The sequence below is a fragment of the Hirundo rustica genome, chromosome 5 (genome assembly GCF_015227805.2).
Source record: "Hirundo rustica isolate bHirRus1 chromosome 5, bHirRus1.pri.v3, whole genome shotgun sequence".
In the NCBI taxonomy this organism is placed as follows: Eukaryota; Metazoa; Chordata; class Aves; order Passeriformes; family Hirundinidae; genus Hirundo; species Hirundo rustica.
In genome coordinates this window covers 68,300,906-68,312,889 of record NC_053454.1, presented here as the reverse complement: position 1 = coordinate 68,312,889, position 11,984 = coordinate 68,300,906, and positions in this window count along the sequence as shown.

Genomic DNA, 11,984 nt, shown 5'->3' with positions numbered 1-11,984 from the left:
CACCCATGAAAACTTATGCACACTCGAGCACTGAAAAAGCCAGTGGGATGTTCATGCCCTCCATACGCTCTGCAAGACCTTCTGGAGTTTTATAGATTATTGCCCACAAGCCCATCAGGGCACCACAGGATTTCTCCTGAATTGCAGATTCTATACTAGAAGCATTTTGCTTACATGGACAACACCAGGACTTTCCAAATAGAAAAAGATGTCTTTTTTTCTTGTTGATGTGTCAATAGTACCACAGTATTGAGTTGCTTGGTTCTCTTCTTCTCCCTGCACAGCTCAGGGTGAACATGCTTTATAAAGACGTGCACATTTTATAAGCCACATGAGAAAGCTGGGGTTGAACAGGCTACTCCAGTTCTGGGTTTGCTCAAGTTCAGAATACTTGTGGGTGTACAGTACTCACTGCATATCAAAGTAGTTAATGTGACTTTTAAATTGATTAAGATCTTTTAGAATTAGAGAAATAATGCTGATTTTCAAAGAGACAGACTTTTGAGCATTTGGTCAAAATGGATCAAAACGGATCAAAACTTTTGACAGAAAATATTTTATGCTTTTAAATGCTCACTTTCCATTTAACATCTATTAAAAAGAAAACAAAACAAGTTCAAAGAAGATATTTGAGTTGTTCCTTCATTATCTCTGTCAGTACACCTCTTCCTTGAACCTGAGCTATCATGCCTGGGTCCTACCCAGTGGAGCTTATAATTTGTTTGATCTGTGACTCTTTGGTTTTGTGCCACCTAGACCAAACCCCTCTGGTCACATCTGACCTTAAAGAATTGCTATTGGCCCAGACATTTTTAATTCAGCTGTCAATTTTAGTAGTAGTTTGACTGAAGTTAAGGTTAAATCATCCTTTACCTAATCTAGTTTGCTGGAATCCACTCAGTCTTGAGTTATCCATTTAATAAGAGACCTTTCACTAAGTTTTTTCTTAATACAGAAATAATATATCAAGCATTAAAATCCTTATGAGATAGAATACAAATTTATACCTATGGTTTAAAAACACTAAGACCCTTCCTTTTCATACTTGGATTCATTGTGAAGGTTCAATACAATCAGATTTGACATTTTCAAGTAGGTATTTCTCAGTTATTTAATGGCAAAACTCTGAACAGAATGCATATGAGAAGATACACTCTGTCAAATTCATAGAACTCCCAAAAATCTGCTTCAGCTCCTCATAAAGACTGGGAGTGATTTGCTAGGCAATCAAGGATACTTTCTTCTCCCCATGTTTTAAAACTAGCTAGTTTAAAAGTAGTATAAGGTAAACCACTAAGTCACCTTGCACTTTAGTAATTAATATAGACTGAACTTGCAACTCTCCTAATTCAGCTTGAATATGTAAAATGATAAACTGGGAAAAAAGAGGTGTGCTGACAGGCTCATTTACAAAGTCTGTAAAGGGTATAGGGAGAAGAGGGTTTTTCATTCTGTCTGTAAGACGTCCTGATCATGCTTGATATAGTCTGTGCAGATTTGCACAGTAGACAGCCACCGAGCACTACATAATGGTCCCATCCAAACAACAGCCTGGACAATAACATTTCTCCTGCCAGATATATTTATTATCTGTGCCACCCATTTTTGAAAATCATGGACAATTGCTAAGCTCTTCCAATTAAAGACTCTATGGTAGATATAAAAAAAAGTTTTAGAAGTTATTTATATTACTGTTTCAGTTAGGCAGTGAACTATTATTGTATCACAGAACTCATTAAGCATGATATACATCATATATTTCAAGTTTTTCTGATCTTAATGCCTTGCTTCTAAAACAAAGATTACAGTTCATACTTATGGTCCTATACTAGCAGTGATTCGGGGGGGTGGGGTCGTGGGGGAATAAAAATTCTCTATAAATGTCCATTTCAGGTTGACTTCTTAGAAGGATGTCCAGCTGAAAGAGTTATTAATAAGGTCTTCAGCAATGTTTAACAGGTGGATATCTGGACAAAAATAAAGTGAAGATATTATTCAAGGTGTTTACTGAAATTATGTATCCAAGTCTGTTCGCCACACAATTAAAACCATGCTGCAAAATTTGAGAAAGTAGCAAACTGCAAGGATGATTTAAAGACTGGAAAATCTGCCTTACAGAAAGAGATTTAATAGGTTCAATCTATTTAGCTCATCAAAGTCAAGCTCAAGGGATCTATAAGAACAGACAGGGGAAGAGCGTATCTTTCACCAGAGGGTTTTTCCACATAGCAGGCTAAGATACAACTATATTCCTTGACTGAGAGTTAAAGCTCACAAAATGGAAATTAGAAATAAGGTCTGTTTTAAACAGTAAGAACTATAAACCAGTGAAGAAACTTAACTAGGGATGTTCTGGATTCCCTCATATTTGAAACCTTTAAAACACCTGAGTATTCCCTTTCATTTCTTAGAGATGTGATGTGTAGGCTTGATGTTGAGCTAAAAGATTATGGGCCAGTCCTTGCTGACTCTGGCACATAGCTCCACATTTGTGTTGTCCCCGTTCTGCAATGGTCAATAACAAAACTTCATGTCTAAATTGTTCAGCACAGGCCAAGAAAGGTTGATTCATCTGCAAAAATCCCACTATGGTCACATCCATTAAATGCCCCCACGGGGTCATCCAAGGTATTGACTCATTTTCTGGCCAATAATAACAATTAAAAAGCCACTTCCATGGTGATGTTATCTGATCTACTCAATGAGATGTATCTTCTGAAAACTCCCCTTTTTAGCTGTCAGATATAGCTACATTTTATTGCTCCAGCTACAGTCTTGTTGAGAAAAGAGGAAAACAGGAGTTATGCAGAGTGAAGGATTTATTATTTGTTTATTTAAGGTTTTAATAGGCTATAATTACAAATTATGTAAGTGAGACCTTAAAGAGTTGAATCTTTAGGTACTTTAGGACTCACACCATTAGTTCTAGCTCTGAATTACTTAATAAAACCAAGAAAGCGACCAGATTTCCTTGTGTAACTTTCTTAGAGGTCCTGGTTGTTTATTAAAAACAACAACAACAAAAAAACCCAAAACAAAACAAAAAAACAAACAAACAAAAACAACAAAAAAAACCCCACAACCTTCTCTCTGTATTTTTAAGGCAAGCAATCATATATCTTTCCACCTAATCTCCATTAAGAGACATTATTACAAATCAGCAAACCTAGTTGTTCCTAGAGTAAAAGGCATAAACCCCTTATCCAGAAAGCTGCTCACTTCTCAGTGTTACAGCTTTTGATAAAACTGATTCTTGATCCCAATTAGTACTCACTATGTGTCCCAAACCCCAAGGATTCATTAACCTCATCATTTTCATCACAGTTGTTATAACTGTAAATGCTATTATTCATATGGAAAAATCAGCCTTTAAAGTGCTATAGCTGTATATTATTACCTTTTGAAGCTTAATCAGCACTTCACTGCAAAGCTGGTCTCGTTACTCTGAATGACAGGGAACTTCCTAGCTGGTTGAGGAATCTGAATAGAATGTAGCTGCATGGGATTTCTACTAAAAGAAAATATTAATTGATATTTATGTTCTAATATGGATTACTTTGAATGTTTCTCAGAGTATAGCCTACATATGAACCAAGGGTCTAAAAATGTTCTCTATAACTTTTGGTTATTTCTTAAGTTTTCTCTCTATGAAAGTAACTATCACCGTCCTTCAGGAGTTGTTTTCAGAGCCCACCTTTCTGTCCAAATGAAGCAATTCAATCTCTCTGACCAGCTGCTTCTTATAAGCCCTGTACTTACTCACACTTTAATCTTATGCTTTTTTAGAGCACATTTACCAGAACAGTGAAGTGTAGGAGACGGTTTTTCTTGGAAATGTTTTCTTTTGATATTATACTGAAAGGAGTTGTGGACTAATTTTCAAGTACACATTATAATATTTACACAGTTCCGACAATATTTAGGTATGTAATGTTGGCAAATGAAGGCCTTCAGAATTTTGAATATTATGCTGTAAAAAACTCAAGAAAAAAAAATAAAATAAGCATTGGGAAATCTTAAAATGAATACAACAAACACTGAAATTTTTTCTAATGCTTCATCAAAAACTTATGTAGCTGAAAGGCCACCTAACACAAAAGTTGTGGTTCATATTAGTGAATAAGGTAAGTAGAGGGAAGAAATGAACACAGGCACAAACTCAAGAGGATGGGGCGGGGTGGGTAACCTCAGAAGTAATTCCTTCATCAGTACAGTGTGTGGGAAACAACTGTGGGGAAAGAATGGGCAGGGAGTCTGGGGAAAGCAATGACAGAAGTAGTATTTTCTGTGTTCTAGCTGCTCTGCTACTAATCAAATATTTTGTTTGTACCCAAACCCTCACGATTCACCAGTTCCCAAAGCTGGGTTCTCCTGTTTTACTGGACACTTTACAAGTAAGAAGCAGCTTTAAGTTTGTGCCTTCAGATAGGACACACGAGTATTACATTTTGTATCCCTTGGTTGTCATCCACAAAACAGGGTTTAGAAGACAGTATCTTTTGAGAGTAGATTTTACTCTCAAGCAAGTAAAGCAAATTTCTACAAAACTTCTTTTAAAATCAGGGGTTAGGACTGCTAGCTGCTATGAACAGGCACACTGAAAAGCATCCTAACACCTGGATACAATACAACCTAACACCTGGATGTAGTAAATCATAAAAAATATTTCACAGCACTGATTGCTGCCAGACAGCAGAAAGCTACAGATCACCAAAACATATCTCTATATGTAAAATTACCTTCAACCCAATTATACTCTTAATGAAGCAAAAGTTGGACATGCACACACGCACAAACAGACAGTAAATCAGCTGCTGCTCTTTTTCTTTTTAGCTGTATCAGATATCAGCCCTGAATCTGCAGAGCCTGGCAGTTTAATTTTCTTAAGTTTTTCTTATTTAATCCTGATATCAATGTGCTTGTGTAATGTTTAGACTGTTCCTCAGAAAAAGTTGGTAGTCAGGCTTTTTTATGAATACCATTGTTCAAAGACTGAAAGAGACATGTGTGCAGACCATTTGGCATTTCTTTATATGATATATGGATTTTTTCCTACAGAGGTAGTGTGAGGAACTGAAATGTTATGGTTAATGGATTAAACATTGCTATGAAGGATTTTTTGCCCTTTATGACCAATTTTGTTCTTATTAGGTCTTTTAAATCAGAAAGTAAAATGCTGAGAAATCACTTAAAATTTCTGCAAAGAATAGTATACTCCTTCAGTTTTTCTGAGATTAATTCCTATCTGAATTGGGGGAGACATCATTTTATTTTGGACCAGCCACACAGACCAGTTAATAACTGGTGAGTGTAGGACCAAAGGGACTCAGTTCTTAATCTCAAAGTGCAGTTTCTTGTTAAATGCCCGCAGAGAAACCACAGGAGCAGCTTGAAGCACCAGTGCTGGTCTGGACCATGAGAACAGTGCAAAGAGGAACAATGATACATATAAAAATCTGGGAGAAAACCTTAAATATAACCGTGGAACCCAGTATCCAAAACCTGTTGATTCTTTTTTTGAAGAAAATTGAATGGCAGACCTTGCACAATGGCAGGCATTGGGCAGCAGACAACACTCTCATGTGAAATATTTAATGGCAGCTACTCAATGATGTAATTGCACAAACAAGACCATAAGAAATGGGTTTTCCAAAATTACTAGCTAAATAAGTGGACAAGATTATTTTATTTCAATAGTTTTTGCAGGGACTTTTTTCTTCTCTCTTATAGCCAGTGCCAGAACCATCACTTAAGAATTGTTACACTGAAAGTACGTAATTAAAGCCTCTATTATGCACCAGAACTTTACTTCCAAGTTATAGGATTATTACATTTTTTGCCTCATAATCAAGACTTATATGTTAAATCTGCTTTCTTCCTTAGAGTCATTAGCATATAAATACAGACACTGACTTAATCTGCAATTCTCTGTGAAAGATTAAGTTTTTAAATTTCAATGGACAAACCATTTACTAAAAAATAAATATGCTTCATAAATTACCGTTGCTTTAACATTTCCATTAATAAATGCTCATCTAAAATAGAAGTGATTTTAATACTAAATTGGACAAGATTGAAAAATGAAATTTTAGATTATTAAAAGCATATTTACTGTTATAAATGTTATATTTTCTTTAAAATATATGCCTTTGGTTTATAGGTTATTTTCTTTTCCATTTTGAATAATTAAAAAAAAAAAAAATGGTTAACCATTTCCTGGTTGATATTTCTTATCTTTTGCAGCAATCCAAAAGATCAGCTGACACAGTCTCAACATTAACTACCAAAAACTGGGGCAATATTCTGAGGAAATTTGATTAATTAGAAGAAATATCAGAAATACGTTTTTCTACAAAGTAAAAGAATTTAAATTTTCAGCTGCCAAAAAAAAAAAGGCATGAATCTCAGTTCTTCTTCATATCCCATCCATTCTTTGTGCTGTTACTGACTGAAATTTTATATATATATATATATGCCCATATCCATTTTTCTAATCCTAAAACAGGCAAAGGCCATGAGTGCTACCCAGTGATATAGATAACTCTCACAACATCACTGGTGAAAATGAAAGGCTGCTGTGTGAGAGATGGTGTTTCTTTTCACTTTTATACAATATTCCTCTACAAGGGGTGACAAAGAACCCCCTCGCAGGAAGGGGATGTTATCCCCACCTTCTGCATTCTCACCCAGCTTTTAGAACTTGGCAGAAGCAGTGACAGCCACACTGAAGAGCAAAATTCACCTCTCAGGCAGGGAGCCCACAAAAAGATCAAGGTGCACAGAGTCACAGGATGCAAGACTTGGGCATTTTTTGTCTCAGTCTACATTTTGGAGAAATAAGGATTGATTAGAAAGAGAATTCAGAATTAAGTAGCATAATCTTTCTCCGACAGTCTGCCAAATGTCAGAGCCTCTTCTGTCTTATGCTGACAGACTTTGTAAATTGTTCCGGGTAATATTTGCTAATCCAGAGGGAATTTTCACATCTTCCTTTCCTTATGAATCAGATGGTGAGCTCTTGGCAGCTGACCAGAAAGATAGTGCCATCTCCCTGTTGCATTATCAATCAAGAGAGTTTCTTAGTGCTCTTTTGCAGACACATTCTTTCACGCACTAAATTATCTCCAACGGACCGACTGCAGTGAGGTTAGCACACTAAAGCCATTTGAATGGAATGCATAAAACTCTTTATTGCTACACAGACACAGCTGCACCAGCAATTCATATCTTTCAGTGGCCCAAAGGAGCTTTCTGTATGGCCTTTTCAGTAGTTAATATTTGTTCTGTAACAGCTTCTTTGGCAAGTTTCTTCCAACAGTGCCCTTCAGGTTATATAGACCACTAAACCCACTAAATATCCTCATGACATAGGAAGATGTCACACAAGAAATTCAGTTCTCCACATAGCCTCAGCTGTGCTCTGCAAACTCTCGATCCAACTCAGTTCAGAAAATATTGGCAAATCCCACTGAAATATCATACCAGAGTGAGAAAACACTCATTCTCTTTCTACCTCAGGCAAGATACACAAAAAATACCTGGCTTGTCTGGTTTGTTCTCAGTGGTAGCAGCTATCAGTGATGTCAGTGATGAAGGCTCTCCCTGCAGAGCCTTCTCTAACCCCCTTCTCTTTCTACAGCACTTTATGCCACCATGCTAGTGGCATTCAAAGCTAAATCTCTTTGTTGACTTTGTTGCTTTTTCTCCCCAAATAAAACTGCTTTAAACTGTATGCTCTGTACTTTGAAGACACTCATCTCCCACAGCACTGTAATCTGTAAACAGGAATGTTTGTGTGGCCAGGGTTTGGTAGCAGGGGGTGCTACAGGGGTGGCTTCTGCGAGGTGATGCCAGAAGCTTCCTCCATGTCCAGCAAAGACAATCCCTGTCAGCTCCAAGAGGAATGTGCTGGTTGCTGAGGAGGGGCCAGTTAGAAACTATGCTAATGCCTCTGTGATAATGATTCCGTGGGAAGGCTGAACTGAAATGGAGACTGGACAGAGCTAGAGAATAAAGTAGGTATTTATTGAAAGGCCTTTAAGGGTACACCTTGGGCAGGACAAGAGCCTGGCCAGGTGTCCTAAAGTAACTTTATCATGCTTGTATCCCCAGTCGTTGATTCTGTTTGTGCTGTATATTGAGTCCTGTGCCTTTAAGACTGGTTCTAAGAGCAAAGAGAAGCGCAGAGTTTGTTTTAAGAAAACTGCCTGACTCCTCCACATTCTTCTGCTCCAGACAGTGTGTTCAGCGGAAGCTTAGAGAGACTGCAGGACAGAGATTTTTTTTGCTTTTAGTTAGTTTCAGCTAGCTAAGGCAGAGAAGTTCCCCGGACTGTTTTTTTTTCCTTTTTCTTAGAACTATTTAAACCTGCTCTAGACTGAAAACCCAAGGAAGCACTAGGAGCTGCACCTGTGGCCCACCGGGGCCTGGACCCCGGCGTTTTCCAGCAGCGCCGGAAAGACTGGGACTGATGACAGACTGAAAAAGAGAGCCAAGCTACACCCACAGCAAAGACTTTCTCAATTTGCCATCTCACTTCAGAAGGAGAAGTTTTATTGTTTCATATTATTGTTTCATATTCTTTATACTTGTATGCACTTTATTTGTTTAGTAAAATAGCTTTTTCCACTTTTCTCCAAAGAGGAGGGTTTTTTTCAGACTAGTTAAAAAGAGGAGCCACTTAAGTTTGCTTCCCGGAAAAATCCTATACAGGGGTTTTTCCCCAAATTTGTCTCCAAACCAAGACATACACCTAATTGGCGCCCACTGCGGGGCTCGAGAGAGTGGAAAAAACTTGTATTGATTATTATTAACTGCATTTTTTAATTGTCCTTTGTGTGGAGATTAAACAGTCAGTGACCATGTTGCTTCTTGAATTCCTAATGTCTCTTAGAATAGAGTCTTTTCTGCATTTCTGTTCCCTAGGCTTTTTTGAGGTCTTAATACCTTTCTAGTCCCTAAGTTTGTTTTCTTACCCAGAAATAGCTCCAATATTGTCCCTAACATACAGCTTTTACACTAGAGATGCACAAATTAGAATAGTTATTTTGCTGGGTTCGGTGATTATGGTTTACAAGAAGCTTATAAAGATACTGGAGTTTGTTCTGGGTATGTTCAGTTTATGGTTTTTTCGTCCTACCCTGCGTCCTAGTTCCAGCAGCATGTTTTAGAGATTTTTCAACAATTGCACCCAGTTTGTTAGAGGAGGAGTAGGGGATGAGGCTCTTCAGCCTCTTCTTTCCTTCTTCTCTTTTGAGTCAGTTACATCACTTTTGGAGAATGTTCAGCGTCTCCTGAACGTTAAAGACCCCACCTCCCTGGTATTTCACCTGGTGACTTTCCTCTATATAGTTTATAGCTTTTCTAGAATAAGTCACACACTGCTAAACACTGTAGGGCAGCAGATAGAGGCAAAGGAGCAGGGAGATAAATCAGTTGCTCAGGCTGCAGCCAACCCCACAGCTATTCAGGCTGCAGCTAAACCAGACAGTGAGGCTAAGACACCAGCAGTTGCTGCAGTAAAGAAGGGAAAGAAGCACATGGACAAAACTGATCGACCAGTAGACGATGATTCAGATGAAGGTTCCTCAATGCCTCCTGACACCCAGTCAGGAGTCAAACCACCTGACACACAATCAGAAGCTGAAGCAACTGATGATACACAGTCAGAAGCCGAACCAACTGATACAAAATCAAAAGCCCAACCAACTAGTACAAGATCAGGAGTCCAACCAACTAGCACACAATCAGAAGCCCAACCAACTGCTACAACATCAGGAGCCCAACCAACTGCTACAAGATCAGGAGCCCGACCAACTGCTGCAAGAGCAGGAGATACTATTGAGTCCTTTTCCCTGAAGGACCTTCGTGGCCTAAGGAAAGATTATACTCGACGACCTGATAAATCTATAATTAGTTAGTTAGTCCGTCTTTGAAATGCTGCAGGCGAGGCTACAATACTAGACAGCACTGAAGCGAGACATCTTAGATCCCTATCACATGATCCAGTTATTAACCAAGAAATGATGAGGGAGGCTAGTCCTTGCAGTCTCTGGGAACGGGTCCTGGGAAGTGTGGCACAAAGATATCTGTGTGCCAACGATCTCTATATGCAGCAAACCCAGTAGAAAACCATTGAACAAGAAATTCAGCGCTTGAGAGAAATGGCAGTAGCGGAGATTGTCTTCTCAAATGACCTCAACACTAAGAACCCCGACTTAGTACCATGTACACCTGTAATGTAGCGAAAACTTGTACGACTTAAGCCACAAGAATACTCCTCTGCTTTAGCAATAATAAAGCGAGATGAGACAGAAGAGACTGTGCTTGATATTGCAAAGAAGCTCCGAACATATGCAAATGCCATGCATAATCCAACACATGCAAAAATTACAGCTCTGAAAATGCGTATAAGGAAATTAGAAGACAAGATAGAGGAGAATCACAAAAAACTCAAAAAAGACATTCTCCAGATCTCTGCAGTACAAGTTAGGGGCTCTGGCACCAAACGCAAACATTCCCTAAATAAAAAGAGAAAAAGCATCCCACGGTCTAAGCTGTAAGTCCTCCTGCGTGAATGTGGAGAAAACATAAAAAAATAGAATAAAGAATCTACTGAGGCTATAACGCAACGGCTGCATAAATTGTTAGATAGCAAGACTGTGAGAAAAAATTCTAGCAAGAAGGAAGCAGCTCCAGTTACCCAGGGAAATAAGGATAATCAAGCTTAGAAAAGCCCTGCCTCTAGCCAGGTAGACGCTAAGGAAAACCGTGTTTTTTAGACTGTGTGAATTCCTTGGCCTAGCACATCAGAACCACAAAAATAGAAGCCTTAGTTGACACTAGTGCACAGTGCACATTACTCCCATCAAGACATGTGGGGGAAGAATCTGTTTCCATTGCTGGGATGACAGGGGGTTCACAAGATTTTACTTTAGTAGAAGAGAAGCTGATGTGAGCCTGACTAGAAATGAGTAGAAGAGACACCCTATTGTGACTAGCCCAGAGGCTCCATACATTTTAAACGTAAACTTCCTCCAAAATAAGTATTTCAAAGACCCGAAGGGATTTAAATGAGCATTCAGAATAGCAGCTGCAGAGACAGGGGTTGTTAAGCAGTTGAATACCTTGCCTAGACTATCAAAGAACCCATCTGCTGTAGGTCTTCTGAAAGTAAAAGAGCAACAAGTACCAATTGCCACTTCAACAGTGCATCGCCGACAGTACAGAACAACTCAAGATGCCGTGATCCCCATCCACAAGATGATCCGTGAGCTGGAGACCGAAGAGGTGGTCAGCAAAACCCACTCACCCTTCAACAGCCCCATCTGGCCTGTGCGCAAGTCTGATGGAGGATGGAGATTAACTGTGGACTACCGTGCCTTGAACGAAGTGACTCCACCATTGAGCGCTGCTGTGCCAGACATGCTGGAACTCCAGTATGAGCTGGAGTCCAAGGCAGCAAAATAGTATGCCACTATTGACATTGCTAACGCATTTTTCTCCTTTCCTCTGGCTGCAGAATGCAGGCCTCAGTTTGCTTTCACCTGGAAAGGCGTGCAATACACCTGGAACCGACTGCCCCAGGGGTGGAAACACAGCCCCACCATCTACCATGGACTGAACCAGGCTGCACTGGAAAAGAGTGAGGCTCCGGAACATTCACAGTACATTAATGACATCATTGTGTGGGGAAACACAACAATGGAAGTGTTTGAGAAAGGAGAGAAGATCATCCACATTCTCCTGAAGGCTAGCTTTGCTATCAAGAAGAGCAAAGTTAAGGGACCTGCTCGAGAGATCCAGTTTCTAAGAGTAGCACGATGGCACGATGGAAGGCGTCAGATTCCCACTGAAGTCATCAACAAGATCACAGCAATTTGTCCACCAACCAACAAAAGAGAAACACAAGCTTTCCTAGGCGCCATAAGTTTCTAGAAGATGCACATTCCTAAGTACAGCCAGATTGTAAGCCCTCTCTACCT